A 17,468-nucleotide genomic window follows, 5' to 3' on the forward strand; every position below is an offset into this window, starting at 1 on the left:
TATTGTGTTGCTCCTAGCTGTGGTTTTGGTATGTGAGCTATAGGGGGCAGTCGGGTTCAGCATGTTGTGTGGAGCAAGCGTTTTTGGTGAAAAGGGCGTAGATTGAGAAGGTTAAGGAAGTGTTGCTGTTTTTACACACATGTGTAGCTAAGGCTCCTGCATTTGTGCTTTCCGATCTGTGAAAATAAATGGCCGACTGAATGCCGCCATCCTGACGTGTAGTTATTCAGCCGTCATTACAATATTTTCACTGTGTTGTGTTTTTACTGCTTTAATGTAAGGACCATTTTACATTTCCCGCTGACGACGTGCAGGTTCTAAGTGAAAAAAGACGACAGGCACGTTTATTTTGCACCCAGCGTGTATCAACCGTCAATTCCAATCTCAAAACACACAACACATTGTCACATTTGTCTAATTGTGTAAATAAAATAAGGGTGTCATTCTGATCTTTTATTGGATTAGGGACCTGACTCACAGAGGTTTGTTACAAAATCCAAACAATATTGTTGGTCATGCTTTGACGAGCTATTTTCATAACCATATTAAATTCCACAAATTCATGTTTGTAACAAAAGATTATTAAAAAACAAACAAACAAAAAAAAAACGATCGTACCGAATCAGATTGGATCGGCAAGACTATAAAAAAATCGGACTGGATCAGAAGCCAAAAAATGTGTATCGGGACATCCCTAGTAAAAACAACAAAAAAATGATTATAAATTCTATCTAAGCTTGCAGTTGTTGCAGAAAACCAGCAAAACAAAATCTATTGAAAGCTCAACTCATTTCATTTTACGAACAGTCATTATTTTTCTGTTGAAAGTTTGTGCATTTGGAAAATAAATATAATTTGCAATGGACATGAATGATTTCAAGTGCAACAACATTCATTTATAGTTTTTTTTATTGTTTTAGACGTTCATGATCTTCAATGTGACAAAAAAAATAATGAATCTTCCATCAGAGATTTAAGGGCTCCTTAAATTATGGAGCCCTTCATGTCAGATTGTAACCCTAAACCTGATCCAGGTCATATGCCCTTAATCATATGAAAATATTGCATTTAAGTTCATCCTCAGTGGTTGTCTGAAGTTACTTTCGTGGCTACTGTTTAATTCCGGGATCGTGGAATTAATATAGACATCAGAAGATTCAGTTAAACATGCATCATGTATTGAAAATATTAATAAGCATTTTTACATGACAATATATTGTTGTTCTCTCTATTATATAAGATTGGTCCAGGCCTGCCAGAGATGACTAGATTAACTCAGCAAATAACAATTTATTAAAATTACATATATCACAATTCCATCTCACCCATCCTCTTCATCACAGCCTTTGAAGTCATCTTGATTGGAGCAAAACAGGTGGTGGGAGGAGCCCGCCTCCCTTCACATTGGAAGCTCCCTCCAATAAGGAGCTACATGATGACATCACATGCTTGCTCCAAACCGCCCATGTACATAAAGAGACTGGATGCGTTGATCGCTTACGCAAGTCTGTCCCTGTGGAAAGGGGCGCTGAACCATAGGGTCACATTTACCATCGGAGGGGAAAACATTCCACTAATAGCTGAGCAATATAAACCAAGCCTCTCAGACAAAGACCGAGAAAAGACGACACAGCAGCAGCTCTAAGCAGGCTTGGCTAAACTCGATGCAAGCCAGTTGCCTGGAAAGTACAAGGCAACTGCTCTGGCAGTAACAAGTTAAAATGAACAAGCTAATTAAAATTAATGTTTGAAATAAATGATTCATGTTTAAATAAATATTGCATTGAACGTGTGATGAAAATGGTAATATGGTAATGGTAACCAATTAATATAAAATCTGTCCCAACAAATAAGTCACATTCAACACAAGCAACACAGGCTTCCTGATCACGTGTGGAAAGGCTGCCCACTTTGGCCGCCACTGCTGATGGAAAAACAATAAAGAAAATTACTTTCTTTATGGATGATAGGATACGTTTTCTCCGCTTCGCCAAACTGTTTCCCTTTATTAAAATCCTGCAATTTAAACTTTATATCACCGTGTGTATATGTATATATATATACACACACACACACACACATATATATATATATATATATATACACGTTATACAAATATCTATAAAATGTATAAATAAATAATAAATGTATAAATGTATACAAATACAAGTAATTGAAGTGCTGCTTCAATTAATTAATTAATTAATTAATTAATTAATTAATATATTATTTCAATACTCTTTCAACCTCTGACCCCCTGTTACACAACACCGTGTTTATTCTTCATCAGCATATGAAACATACCTTGATGGTAGGAAAGTCAAATTGCCATCTGTCTGAAACCTTCACGCGTCTACTTGCTCTGCTCTGTTAACAACTGCGTAGTTAGTTTATAATGGCGTCGTGTTGCATTCAAGTAAGCTGGTTACGTTGACCTATAATTGTATAAACTATTTATATTTACACTCCTTGTATTTATTTATATGATCAATGCCATATTTATTTATATATGGCACAAGCCATATATACTGCATAAAACTAATAATAGTACAGCTTACTGGCTGTATCTACTTTTTTATTTCATTTTTATTTTTAGCATTGTCCTGTCCAATGGAGCAAATAGTATTGTTACTCTGCCAGGGGACATTATAAGATACTCTTCTTCTGTTTTAGTTTTACTTTATATGATGTTTATTGTTATGAAGATTTGGAGCGACCCTTATTAAAATATTTGCTGGACTCCCGTAGTACATCTGTTCCTTCCATGTGGTAAGTACCATTTAACAACTCCAACGACCGGCCACATGTGCTACAAAATCACATAACAGAAATAACGAAATAATATATACAACCACAATGATAATAATAACTTTTAATAACTATTATTAACAGTAATAATAATAACTATAATAATGACAAGATTGACAATAACTGTTAGTAATCTGATTGCCGACATCACGTGGGGAGTCATGTGGGGAAGTACGTATGTACTGTGAGTGTGTATAGTATGAATGTACAGGTATCTGAGTAGGTGTGTATGCGTGCATGTGTGTAAGTGGAACTGTCACTGAGAATGTATGAAAGGTGAGGGTCTGCTTCCTACCACCCAGCAAGTCCCACCTCACACAGCCAGCATGGGCTGAGTGCTACCAACAGGAAAGAAGTCCGCCCATGACTGGGAGTGCCCCTCAGAGAGGTAGCACTGTGCCCATAAGCCGCAGGGCAGCCGAGCGCCCAGACTGGGCAGAGTACCAGAGCCAAAAGGCAAGACCAGCAGCCGAACAGCCACTGGGCCCCACCAGCCACTGGGAGCTGCTGCTGGAAAGAGAATGTATGATATTTTAAATACATAATGATAATGATAAGATAATGTAACAATATGATGATGTAATTATTAACATTTTTCACAATTACCATAATAATCTGTATATCCATCCATTTTCTATGCTGGCTGACTTCGGGCGACAGGCGGGGTACACCCTGGACTGGTCGCCAGCCAATCACAGGGCACATATAGACAAACAACCATTCACACTCACATTCATACCTATGGACAATTTAGAGTCGCAAAGAGTAAAGCTGCGCCTCTTCGGAGGACCAAGAGGCTACTTCTACTACTTGGAAGACTACTTCCAAGAGGATGTAGAGTGGAACCTTGTTTAGTGCCATGAAACCGCTTCAGAAGCCTGGAGGCATGGCGAGCGTCTGGTGGAAGTGCCTAACACCCATGGAAGTGTACAGCCGAGCATAGCCCGAAGACACAACATGGTTCCCCTCAAATGAGCTCACCACTGATGGGAGAGGCCACAGGGGTCAGGTGCAGCATGAGCTAGGTGGTGGCTGAAGGTGGAAACTTTTGCAGTCCAATCCTCTGTTGAAGAAGCTAGCTCTTTGTCCGTGCAATGTCACCTCTCTGGTGGGGAAGCACAGCAAGGGCTCTGCAACAGTCCTCTGGGCTGGACTTTATTCCACTCTGGCGAGAGGTGACAGGCAGAGGTGGCAATTCCGTTCACCAACGGGTTCTTACGGCCACAGCTCCAGTCAGCCACCTTGACAACTGAGGCACGAAACACGGCCCACTCGGATTCAGCGCCTCCTCCAGAGTCGAAACTCTCCCGGAGGTGGGAGTTGAAACTCCTTCTGACATCGCTTCCAGACGCTTCCAAGGTTAGGCTGCTTCCCCCGGGATCCCACCTTGGATAAGTGGTAGAAGATGGATGGATGATTGGATGGATATAAATACATATGAATACTGAATGAAAGGGATAAATGAAGAGTTATGGTCATTTTTTCCTTTGTTGAAGAGGTGCTTGGTGATGATGTGGTGATGATGAGCAGGGAGGAGAGGGATATGCAGACAGACACCACCGTGATATTTTGTTGTGAGATGTTTCTTTAATACACGTTAATACACATTAAAGAACACATTCTCACATTCTGCATCAAAATGCTGCAACTCACAATTTTTTCGGGGCTCCATGGAAGGTTATTTTGCAGCCCCCAACATGGCCCTTCTTGTTCATTTTAATGCCTGATACAACTAAAGGCACCTTTGTTTGGACAAATATGACACTGACAACAAAAATAGCTCATAAAGATACATTTTTTTGGAACTACAATGCTATAGCTATTCATGTAAGAACTTACGTGATTTTGCTGATCAAGAAAACCATGGAATTCATGGAATATCAGCTCTTAAAAACTAGCTATATTTGTTATTATATTTGTCCAAACAAATGTACCTTTTGTTGTACCAGGCATTACAATGGATCAGTAAACTGAAGATGCAAGGTGGTCTAATCATTTTTTTCATGACTGTATATTCTGGTTCTACTGACTTCCGGGCGGCACACCGGTACGGAGCCCCGAAGGGGACATGGAGAAAAAAAAATATGCGAGGGAACACAAAAGCGACTGTGGTAAAGCTGCAAACATATTCACATATTCAAACTTCCGGGATCAATAACTCCCAAGTGAATGGCTCTAACACAGTAAACCATACCTCTTTCCAACCATGGTAACACAGACAAACAGCTACAACTATGTTTTTATCAAAACGAGCCGTGTTCTGTGCAGTTTGACTTATATTGATCTCTGTGAGAAGCCGGCAGCGAGACCGGAGCGCAGGGACCGTCTACAAGTGTTTTCCTCTTCATCTGTATTATCGCGGTTGGCATCAATGTTGACAACTCCTCAGAAAGACAAGTATCTATTGGCTGTCCCGGAAGGCCATAGATGACGTTGTTGGCGAGTTTGCATGTTTTTTGCAAATTATGTTGTAAGAGATGTAGGAAAAAAACATAAGTATAATAGATTAAAATAAATATGATAGATTAACAAAGTAAATAAAAACACCTTGATTATGTTAAGAACTACAAACATTCAGTATATAAGAAGCAACAAGTTTGGAGGAGTAGGACCCCCAAACTCACCTCAAGTCAATATAATTTGCAAATTCTTATGGATTTAAAGATATACCTGTTAAATTTCACATACCCAGCATAAACTTCACATTCCACTACCCTTTTTTTTCAAGGAAAATCGTATTCTGTTTATTTAAGTCCAGTCTCTTGGGTTTTACCATGACTCTACCAAACCTTGTTTTAGTAGGAACTGGTGTGGGAGTGTTTTTTGACCGCTTTGGAGAATCCAGATGTTCCGGCGGTGAAGAGCAAACCCCTCTGGTGAAGATGAAGAGCAGGAAACATTTCTCTCGACGTTCCTTTGAAGCTGTCAGCGAACGTGCACTGGAAAAAATAATTCGGCCTATTTACTCAGATTTACGTATTTCAATTACATGACCAATTTCCATCCAATTGAATTAAGTTTACTGAATGTAAAGCATAAAATAAAATGTATGTAATTGAATCAAATAAAACAGAGATGAATGGAATACAGATAATTTATGTACCAACCGCTACCAGAATTTACCTTATATATTTAAATGAAGTATATAAGGTTTATGTAAAAGTTAATAAAGTTCATGTAATGTTGTTAATAAGGTTAGTGTAACATGGGTAATAAAGATAACATCAGGACATCTAAGGAAAACCTATTTTAAAATGCATCCAACATGCCAAGAAGGATATTCCCGAAGCAGATAAATCTTCAATAAAAACTACCCCTGCTGAAAACATGAACTAAGAAAAGTGACTGTAGTGTGAAAAATACATTTTGTTTACAATTTCCCTACAAATTGTTATGACTTCACTGGACTGCTTCAGCTCCGATCCCTTGTTCTTTGCAGGGATGTGTGAGGGACAGTAAACTACCAGCTGTAGTAAGCAAGTGAGTGGTCAAAATGGGATTCATCTGAATTCTGAGATAATTATCTCATTAATTCAGAAGATTGTTTTCCCTTCAAATAATGCAACATTCTCTATATTACAATAACTTTTTTATGACTGAAAACACACCGAGAATATAACCATCCTAAAGTCTTTTGAAGTAATGAGAGAGAGAGCGAGAGAGAGTAATGTATCCACACAAGAACATTTGTGGTAAGATAAAAAGCATGGGTATCATAAATGCACCCTTTGGTATGTTGAGTCAAACAATGTCCAATAGAAAACCAGGCATACATTTAAGTGCAACAATAACAACACAATAATGTCCAAGATTTTTTTTCCATCACAAGTGAAAGATTCAAAGTATAGTGCAAAGAGTCAAAAAGAGTCCACTGGTGAAGCATGACTGCATCAAATAGATCACAGCAGCATCTTGATTTTCAGTGACTGAACTTTTGGTGAAAGCTTCTTACCATCAAGGTTCATCAGTATCTTCTGGTACACTTCAAATGTGCACTTCCACGCTTGTGGGTAGCTCAAATTGAGTGCATAGATCAATGCAAACAGCATGGCGCATCCACAAGTGATACTTGGTAGGCCAGCAAGAACCTCCACCCCTTCAATCAGCACTCCCACACCCTCTGGATCTTCTTCAGGCTCTGCATTTTCTTTTCTGACCTCGTAGACCCCCATGGTTGTCAGAGGAAACTCCCTCTCCATGTCATCTATGTTGATGCTCTAAGGGAGACCAGCACAGAAAAAAAAACTAGTTAAACAGTGTTTGGTCATTTTAAGAGTCAAGATGCCTCTAAAGAAACTTATTCAGATTGACTTCAAAATCAAAACACATTAGAATTATGATTTTCTTGGCATGTTTTCATAAAGTTATCGGTAATATCGAAGAATACTGCATTAAAGGGATTGTTGGGATTCTTTGACATGAAGTTGTATGACATCCCCATCAGCAGTGTATTGCATCAACGGTGACTTACCCCCACTTCGTCCCATGAGCCCAGTTCTGGTCAGATTTTGGTGATATATGTGTTCCACAGTTTTTTACATGCAGGGAAAAAACTGTGACGTATCCGCTCTGGAACACATACATAACGGACTCACAGAGATACGATGGGAGAGAGTAATGCCGAGAGATTGCGAGATCTGATTTTTTTCGATGAAGCATTTTTGTGATGCAAATGTATTACTCTTTTGAACGCATATTGTTTTGAGAAGCCAAACTCTTTACTTAAGTGAACCCACCAACTAACCAGAACTACGTTCCTCATCACTGCAGTCTGAACAGAAATCCGCTCACGGGACAAAGTGGGGGGTAAGTTGCTGTTGATGCACTACACTGCTGATGGGGGTGTCAAAAAATCCCAACTATCCCTTTAATTTGAAGGAAGAAAATCTAAATTTATTTAATCCTTACTTTTGACCACTCACTTGCTCACCAAACAGCTGGCAGTGTGTCCCTCACCCATCCCTGCAAAGAACAAGGGCTTTGGGGCAGAAGCATCAGAGGAACAGAGCAAGAAGACATTGCTGTATCCATGTGTAACGTCTGTGTGATATCAACCCCATAACTAACTCCATCATAGCACTATGTCATTCATTCAGAAGAAATGGGCTGAATTGTTTTCCCCCCCCCAATTATTTTCTCAGTATTTCCAGGATATTGCATTAATTTCAAAAGACAACAGACATATTTTCTCAAATAAATTATGTTTCTATATGCTCATATATTTGCTTACCGAGTATTCCTTGACGAGTGGCTTGGTGTCCTCATTCAGGTAGACACATGCATTTCAAGATTCACTCTCGCTTAAACGTGTATGTCATCTGTCTGCAGTGAAGAACAGATTTAGTTCAAAAAGTGACACTTATACCTTTTGAAACCTCCAGAGTACAAACCTTAGTTGTCAATGACATTATCTGACGGATCTTCTTTCCTGCAACTCCCACCTTGTTGCGGAATACCTTCATAAGGTTGTCCGAGTGCTTGTCCAACTGGGAGATGAACCGTGATTCAAGAGGCAATATACATTTACCCGCATAAACTCTGCATTAACCTAATGGATAAAATGAAAAGACTAATCATACTGTTGAACAACCTACAATAGCAATCAGGACACCACAGGTTTGCAGAAAATTTAAGTGCAATAGTCGTTGATAGCAACATGCTTTGGGTTCATTGTACTTACTTCTTCAGCCTCAAAAACTGCTGGCCATCTATTTCAGATTTCAGCAACCATTGGCATGTTTGAAAACCACTTCTTGTCTTCTGGACGAGAAGATAAGTAGCATTTTTTTCTCTGATCACTGCTCCATTGTTCTTTTTCTTCACTTCAGTCAAAAGAGCAACCTGTTCCTTCTCCAGACTGTCTCTGGTTTCTCCTTTTGGGTAACATGGAAGAAAGTTCACCTCTGCCTTCTTAATGTTGGCAGCTGGCTTTCCTTGACCAGGGAGTTGACTGTGACTTCTGGATGTCCATGTCGCCCAAGAATAGAGCGCGAGTTAGCCATTGTCACCTTTTGGTATTGCTTCTATCCGTCATAGCCAGTTTCAGATCCCCTCTCACGCAAACAGGGGTGAGTCTTTGTCAGGGCCTTGGCGGCTTCTTCCAGCTGACTATCTTTGGGGTAAGCGGTGTCCTTAATAATTTCTTCAGACATACCCTCAAGAACATCAGATCTCAAGTTCAGAGGAGGTGAGAGTAAAGTTCCATCTCTGCATTTCCTCTCTCAAGTTGTAGCTCTGCAGCACATACAAAGCAAGATACAACAAAGACTTCTGGCCAAGAACGTGACGTCGTCTCAGGAGAAGACAACAGTATTGTACTGTTACTGTCACATGACTCAAATGACACAGGATCCTCTTGATCTAGGGAGGAGGCTGAATTGGGTACAATACAAGCCTGGATCAGAGGAGTAGGAAAGCTTGAAGCGGTTATTGGTGTACTTAACTCATTTAACTCATCAAAGGTTGTGGCCTCACTGGAAAAGAATATCACTTTCAGAGTACTTCGGTCTTTCAGAGGTCGCAGAGAAATTCATGTATTCATTCCCAAAGTCATTGTCCTGGTACTGAAGCCTGAATGGCTTGACAAGTCCAAAAGAACTCTTTATTTTGATACAAAGTTCATCAACAGACTCTGGGATTCCAGTCTCAAGGACCAGTTCTCCGGAATCTTGGTCCCCACCAATGAGGATTCTCAGGAAAACCTCACCAGCCATCTTTTAACAGATTCACTCTGGGAGGAGGAAGACAAAGAGCAGACAGAATATTTTATCACTCAATGACAACATTTTTGACAGCCAGGTTGTTTCATACTAACTCGCTCAAAATTCCAAACTTGAATGCATGTTGCAAATTATCCTTGCAGTTTCTTGGATGACCAGAACACATTTCAACCCAACGCAATGAAAAATAAGCAACTGGTAATTAGGGATGTCCCGATCTGATCTTCAGGATCGTATCACGTTGGTAAACTCTGGGCCACACTCCAACAATGGCCCTTGCAGGGGCAGATAAGAAATTTTATGTCAACCCCTTTAAAAATGATGGAAGGCTAAAAAGTGAAATGATCAAACCTGTGATGATTATGTGTCGTTTTAAAGTCACCATTCACATGCCTGAAACCATGTAGTCAGCAAGCATCAGTCAACTGGTCCAGTGAAACCAGGGCAACCTCTCTACTAGGAGATGTGGTCAGCACAAATGCTCTAAAATGCTACCTGTACCAGGCAAACAACACTTTGACAGTAACAATCAACTTATCCTGGATGATGCACATTTGAGTAACTTCTGCAAATTCAGGGAGTCCTCCAGCAGACCCATATGCAACTAACATTCCATTTCTGTAATTGATACCCTGGAATGTTATACTTTTTGAAAGATGAACGTCAGTAATGTCCGGATTATTCTCTCTGAGGGTTGATGCCACCTGCTGATTTAGAATATCCACAGGGACAGGACGTGTGTTACTTCAAATGTGTTTTTCTTGAGACTGGGAGAACGTATATGATAGGCTATCATTTGCTGATGTTAGGTTGCCAGCAAAAGTGCTATTTCTTAAAACAACTAGTGTGCCACACAACTTGTTTGAAAAAACTATGTTTAGCTTCAAATCTCATAGTCCATAGTGACACTAAAGGACTGAAATACTTAATCATTTGAGGATAATGTTCCAAAAAGTGATGTTTTGGTAAGAGTTTTACATCAGGGGACACTTCTAGCAATCTATCTCTATGTTCAGAAATGTTGCAACTTAAATATGCAATGGTTTCACTACTTTGAACAGGGGCTACAGCCAGTTCAACAATGTAATTTAAGTCTAAGATCACTTGCCAAGCTGACTCACCATCTGGTATTACTTCTCCAATCATAAAGGGCAGCAATTGTCTTTTTAGATGCATAGCTTCGTGGTATAGCATGAGGTCGGTTGGTTTTAACACTCCACTTGTATGGAAATGTTTGTATCAATGTGTTTAGACTATCAAGGCTAAAATACTTCTTTGAGATCAACAACTGTAAGCAAAGGGCAAGCTCATAGGGGACAATGCCTTCAAATAAATCATGTACAATGTCAGGAGGATAGCCTCGGGTAACGTGAAAATGACAAAGCTGTTCAGTTAGAATGCAAGCTCTTTTTACTCCAAAGCAATGTGTTCCATTCTCATGTGCAGACTTAACATGACCATCATGTTGCTCTTTATTTCAAAGTTTTAAAGGCACCGGACAAAACGCATTTAGAATTTATTTCTGACCTCTCTGCTGTACAAAATCTACAGATTAATTGTCTTGAGAAACTTTCGCTATCCCATGGGCTCCGAGATTGTCTGCAATGACACACTGAACTGTTCCTTTAACACACTTTCCAAGCTTTGAAATGAATACACATTGGTGTTCTAAAGTAGTGAGATCTTGCAAAAGGGGTTCTAGAATTACAGCATATCCGTATGTCTTTAAGTCATTAGTCTTACACAGAACGTCCAATAAACAACACACAACTTGTGTCTCTTCCGAGAATTTCAAAATCATCAATGTATAAATTTAAAGATATTTTCCAGTCCTCACCAGAAAAGAAGGAATTTTCCTTAAAGAATAGACCGTCCCTTATAGACTTGTAAAGCTACTTTTCAGACGTGACAGCAGTATTTTCAGACGGCCTGTTTTCACTCTTTTAATATTTCAGTATTTCCAAGTACCTGTTGCAAAGACTGTAATAATGGAATGTTCTGAAAAGTGTGATTTGTCTTGGTATTAAGAATGAATTCCACTGGCTCGACCACACAAAATTGTTTTTTGTAGAACTGTTTGCACTTAAAGCCAGTAGCAAGGGGACCCCCTTTAAGATCACCCATTGGGGAAAGCTATAGAACTTTCCCCAATGGGTGATCTTTGCAAACTGCAGCTGCAAGTTCTTTAATTAGTGAGCTGTTTATCTGAATGCTGTGGTTTTTTTTTTTAAATATCAGAAATAATGTCAAACGTAACAGGCACAGATGCAGAGCGTAATACAAAGTGTATCTCTTCCAGCAATTCATCAACAGCTGTGGTGGAAACGTGATGAAAATTTTCCAGCTTCAGCAGTACAGCTGCAAGTTTTTGCTCTATCACTCTAGGAAGGTCTTCTACTTTGTCAGTGTCACTGTCTACATTGAAAAGCATGTCACATTCTGTGTCACATTCCACACTCTCCCATTTAGCATAAACGTAAATGTGAAGTAAAGATATATATATATATATATATATATATATATATATATATATATATATATATATATATATATATATATATATATATATATATATACACAAATACAGAAGTTCAGGGAGGTTGGCTACCTACAAGAGAAAATGAATGTTGATGGCCAGTAAGCATGCAATTTATAGACCTAGAACAACAAACAAATCTAATATAACAATAAAACATTACAGTCTGTAATTTCACTCCATTGAGATATATATACACACACACACATATATATATATTTTTTTTTACCCGTCCTGTCCAGCCTTTAAAGCAGCTAGAATTGTAGATCTAAATGCTGTCAAGTGCTCAAAAGATTTACTCTGCCAGGGAGGTGTGATATACACTTCCCCTGTTAGACAAAATTTATTTGTAATGTGTATATATAGCATAGTAAATCAGTGGTTCTCAATAGTCTTCCTTGTTTCACACAATGGAGGGGTGTTGTGACCCACTGTAAATTAGTCAATACTGTACAGGCAAATAAGATGTGAACATTACTTACCCTTCACTGAACAGGTTTATTGCCTAACCTATACTTGGCTACTTTTGGGCTGTACGTTTACGAAAAACGACAATTAAAAAAATTATTTGACAGCTTTCGTGCAAGCAGCTGTGTGCGCGTGTGTGCAGCAGCAGAGGAGGGCGATCACTCGTGATGTTATTTGATAAATAAAATGAGGTGGAAACATCACTTAAATTTCGTATTATAGTATTAGTTATTAGCGACATTTTTGATCGAAGTAATAGTTTCGGCGTTTTTTTTTCTCAGCAAAAGGTCTTGTTTACATCATTAAAGTGACTACGTACACAAACACCACCTGAGCGGAGATAGGAGCCGACAGCTGAATGAAGAGGAAGGAAAGAGCTAAAGAGCTTATAGCACACACTGCTCACCTACAGCCACCGTAGTTATGGACAAGTTTTATTCAATAAACGTTTGGCGGAGATTTGAATATTAAGCGCTTTGCACGTGACCCTACTTATTGAACAACTTTCTCGGACACAACTTCAAAATAAAAGTATTATGTGAAAACAAGTTCTCTTCAAAGCGATATCCTCCCGCCTGAGCTCTTGCTTTGAAAAGTACACAGGAAGTGCTGCTATTCATTATTTTGTGTCTTAGTAAATAGTAATAATATATATTCAATAAAGCGCCGATATTAGACGTATTTAGGCAGGAATCTGCACAGCCTGTGGAAACCTCCAGCAAGCCACTAATTATCTACATTTTCCTGCTTTAGATAGACGCAAGTGGCGCCACTAACCGTTCTGAATCAAATCATAGACAAGTCGCCCATCTGGGAGAAATATTAATATAAGCAGCAGGCACTTACCTTTCTGTATTATAAAAAATAACGAATGACAAATGACAAACGAAACATAAATTGCGTCTTGATACACAGAAAGTAGTTTACTCATCTTAAGTTCAGTAAACACGGAAATAAAAATGGCGATCAATTAAAACTACAATGCAGCAAAGCTGAACACCGAACGGTGAACGCCAACCATGAAATTACATCATTCAATGTTGAATATTGTGAAAAAAATAACAGAATGACATGTGAAGAAGTCTTACTAAAGAACTCTTACTAAACTCCAGCAGTATGGTGGACCAATTCCCTGCATCATCGCGTTGTGGTCAGAAGATTCCCGCTCCGCCTCTTCTTTGGTTTTACTTGAGTAGAAAAATATAACGCTCAAGCGGAATGCTGCCACCTACTGTCCTAACCTTTGTGAAACCCAGTCTCATTGGTTTTATGTGTTTTAATCAAATTCATCTCATACGAGAAAGAAAGATGCTGATTTGATTCATTTTTATTAATAAAATGTGTAAATATCTATAGTTAGGAAAAGATTATTAATAATGATCTTATAATGCCTATGACAGCACATAATCATTTTTTTTAGTGTGTCATCGTACGGACGCTGCACTGTTCTTCTGCTCCTTCAGTCTTAGTGTCAACAATCCACACTGGCTGTCCTGGACTGAGTTCACGTACATCCCTCGTACGATGCCTCCTGTTGAATATTAGTGTGTCTTTAAACTGTACCACAATAGCACCGTTAGGCAAATCAGGGCGAAATAGAGAAGGGTGTTGAGGGACCTGTGTTCAAAGCCTTCGGCCCATAAGCGACTGGGCAGGGCTGTAGCCATTAGCCAAGGTGTAGCTCTGTACGATAAAGCAAGATATGGGTCACTAGCTTTCTTGAGCATGCGTTTCACTGTTTGAACGTGACATTTTGCCTCGCCATTGCTTTGAGCAAATTTTGGGCTGCTAGTAATGTGTTCCAAAACCCGTGTGTTTTGGAAAAATCAGCAGACTGCTGACGTGCAAATTCTGGTCCATTGTTCGTATAATATTATGTTTAATATTGTGCAATTTTTTTACCATCTCATTCAGCTCAGGCCTGGCCACCGCACCGCTTCTCTAGCTTGCTCTTTACATCTCATCATCCCTTGATGTCCCTCATGAAGGGCTGCCATGACAGAGTTGCGCATTGCTGTGGGAATAACAAGTCTGGAACCTTTTAGTAGCAAACCATCATGCACATCACTGTACCTGAAAGTCTACCATAATCCGGTCACTCAGTCTGGCAATATGACATGACTTCAGAACAAACAACTTTCTCTCTCTCTCAACTTTGTCATGTACCTGTCGCTAGGTCCCCTTGTGGCGAAACAGTGCTACTACATCCCTTTAGTTATTTGTGTGCAAGGGTTTGGAGAACAGTACATATTATAACATTACAACAACCGTTTACAATACAATCAAAAATGTGTGGGGGTGGCTTTCTTTTCCTTACACTCTCCCCTCCAAATTTAATGGCGTCCTGACATGACGACTGTACTCCACAAATAGCCATTTGTTGTATCTCAGAAGTCTGTAGACCAGATGGTATACCAGTTCTGTCCATTACAGTACACCATATGACACATCTTCACTTAATGCCATATGTTTGCAGTAGATGCCAACAATCCACCGCCACTTCAGTCACCTGCACGGTATTTGCATCATCACTGAGAAAGGTACTTTGACACCTCAACAACCTTCTAATGAACATGTAGTAAAGTAGTCATAAAGAGTGCCCACCATACAATACTCAAAAGTATACACATTAACTAGAATAACAATTCTCATCCTCTCTATACAACTCTTAACTGTAACTGTGCTTCTTTTGATGCCCGTGTGTTTTTCTTGGTCTTTTTCTTCCATGGTCTTGCACTAGAATCACTCTTTTCTGCAAGCAGGAAGTCACATGGCAGTCAAATTTTTCTATGCACGATACAAGTTCGACTCTTTCCATTCTCCGGCTTGATCTTGGGGTGTACGAGGTTACAGCTCAGCACCATAGGCCTTTCTGTCATACAGATCTTTTGCTTCTTTCCTCTCTTTACAGGCTGTAGTTGAGGCCAGCTTGTAAGCTGCTTCCATCCGGGCTCTTTGTGGGATGAACCCTGAATCACATCTAACAGGCCAAACATCAGGCCAAACATCTTTGGGTTCCGACCAAACAAGAGGAACTAAGGAGCAAAACTAGTGACCTCACTGCGTGTGCAATTATGTGCTGTGGTGACCAGATATGTGAGGGGGGTCTGTGTAGACCACAAATGGAGGCGAGTAGTAGTCCTTGAACCGCTCACATATTGCCCACTTCATTGCCAGAAATTCCAGCTTACCAAAGTGAAGGTGGCAGTTTTTCCTCAGGCGCCGTTAGAGTTCTGGACCTATACGCAATCACCACCAGCTTCCCGTGTTGCCTCTGGTACAGCGCAGCCCCAAGGCCTTCCTGGGAGGCATCACAGTGCAGGATGAATGGCTGCTCATTGTCAGGATACCCTAAAACAGGTGGCTGGGAGAGAAGATCTATTAGCTGACAGAGTACCTGTTGATGTTCAGTTGACCAATGGATGGGGGGGAGATAATGGCAATGGCCCCCTTTGCTTTGTGTTTTGTCATATTTTCTTGGTTTCTGTTTTCCCTTGTCAGCTTTTTCTGTGGACAGGAGGTCATAGAGAGGCTTTGCTATGCGTGAAAAGTTTGGAATGTAACACCTGTAATAGGAGATAAATCCTAGATGCTTCCTTGCATCTCCAATCGTGGTGGGAATTTTCTGCTTCAACGCTTGGACTGGTCCAACGTCTGCAGGATCCATGGTACGGCCATCTTTGGTGACCAGTCTTCCTAGGAATCTCACCTGATTCTTAAAGATCTCACATTTTCTTGGTGTCAGCTTTACTCCATCGGTCTGGTAACACTGCAGGACTCTCCTCAAGTCATTTAAGTGGTTCTCAAAGGTCTGGGAATGTATGAGATTGTCATCCAAGTAAGGAAGGCATATGTCGTCTCTCAGCCCCACCAGGCACTCCTCCATCAATCATTGGAACTCTGCAGGAGTGGATGACAAGCCGAAGGGCATTCTCACACACTCGTAGAGTCCCCAAGGTGTAACAAATGCAGTGAGAGGTCGATTTGACTCTTCAAGGATGCCCTGATGATAAGTCTTGCCTTGGTCCAGGAGCAAAAACCAGGCACTTCCCTTCAGCATGTTGAGCATGTCTTCAATGCGTGCCTGTAGTCACGGCACAAGTGGAGGCTCCCATCCTTCTTTCGCACGCACACCATTGGACTTGCATTGGGGGATTTGGACTTGGCGATCCAACCTCTGTTTAGTAAGTCTTCAAGATATTCCTTTACCTCTTTGTGGAGTGGTTTTGGTACTGAGATATAAGTACGCCTAACAGGTGTGGGGTTATTGAGGCAAATCTTGAGCTGCAGTGCGGGTATGGTGCCAACATCCTGTTCATCTCTAGCAACAGCTAGCTACTGAGGGAGGAAAGGAAGGTTCCTTTCCTCCCTCAGTAGCCGCTTCACCTCCTGCTGTTGCTCTTGCTGTTGTCATGCGCGGTGTTATTTGTGACCAGAATCGTAATACAGGACCAGGGACCCACTGCAAACCTCACCACGCTCGTCTTGAAATCTAACCCCTCTGGTAACTGGGGAAGTGGATCTGACTCAATAAGGACATTCTGGTGATCAGGGAGTGGGCCTGCTCTCACACTACACGACTGCGCTTTTGTCTGGCCAGCTGGGATATTTGTGACCTCTCTCCTGGTTTTCACTAGTCCCTCATCTACTCTGTCCTCTTCACTCCTCATCACTTTTAAGAACTTATGCTTTCTTACTCAAAGGAGAATGCTGTGCTGACTGCCTCTGTTACAATATGCCAACAATCCACCGCCAAGTTCAAAAACTTCCTCCAACAGGTATTCAATTACATAAACCCAATAATTGGCTCGTCTGCTCCCCCATCTTCATGAGCTACTACGACTGGCACTAATGGTTCTAGTTGGGTTACCTCTTTGGTGGGTAGTCTAAACTTAACTTCAACCCATTCAGTGAAAGGGATTACTGTTTGGTTTACT

At 40.4% G+C, this 17,468-nt stretch overlaps 1 long non-coding RNA gene across 2 annotated transcripts; it reads right to left on the reverse strand.

Annotated features, from left to right (window-relative positions):
• Positions 1 to 4,882: 4,882 nt before the first annotated feature.
• Positions 4,883 to 13,713, reverse strand: LOC129172336 (uncharacterized). Of its 2 annotated transcripts, none has more exons than XR_008566982.1 (7): positions 13,634 to 13,713; positions 8,489 to 9,538; positions 8,199 to 8,356; positions 8,039 to 8,130; positions 7,717 to 7,786; positions 6,761 to 7,025; positions 4,883 to 5,747 (listed from the first exon to the last, which is right to left on the reverse strand). It is a non-coding gene; the product is annotated as an uncharacterized LOC129172336 (long non-coding RNA). The 2 variants fall into 2 exon arrangements; XR_008566983.1 differs by having other exon boundaries at positions 13,620 to 13,678.
• Between the last annotated feature and the right edge of the window lie 3,755 nt (positions 13,714 to 17,468).

This window comes from Dunckerocampus dactyliophorus, chromosome 19 (assembly GCF_027744805.1).
Source record: "Dunckerocampus dactyliophorus isolate RoL2022-P2 chromosome 19, RoL_Ddac_1.1, whole genome shotgun sequence".
In the NCBI taxonomy this organism is placed as follows: Eukaryota; Metazoa; Chordata; class Actinopteri; order Syngnathiformes; family Syngnathidae; genus Dunckerocampus; species Dunckerocampus dactyliophorus.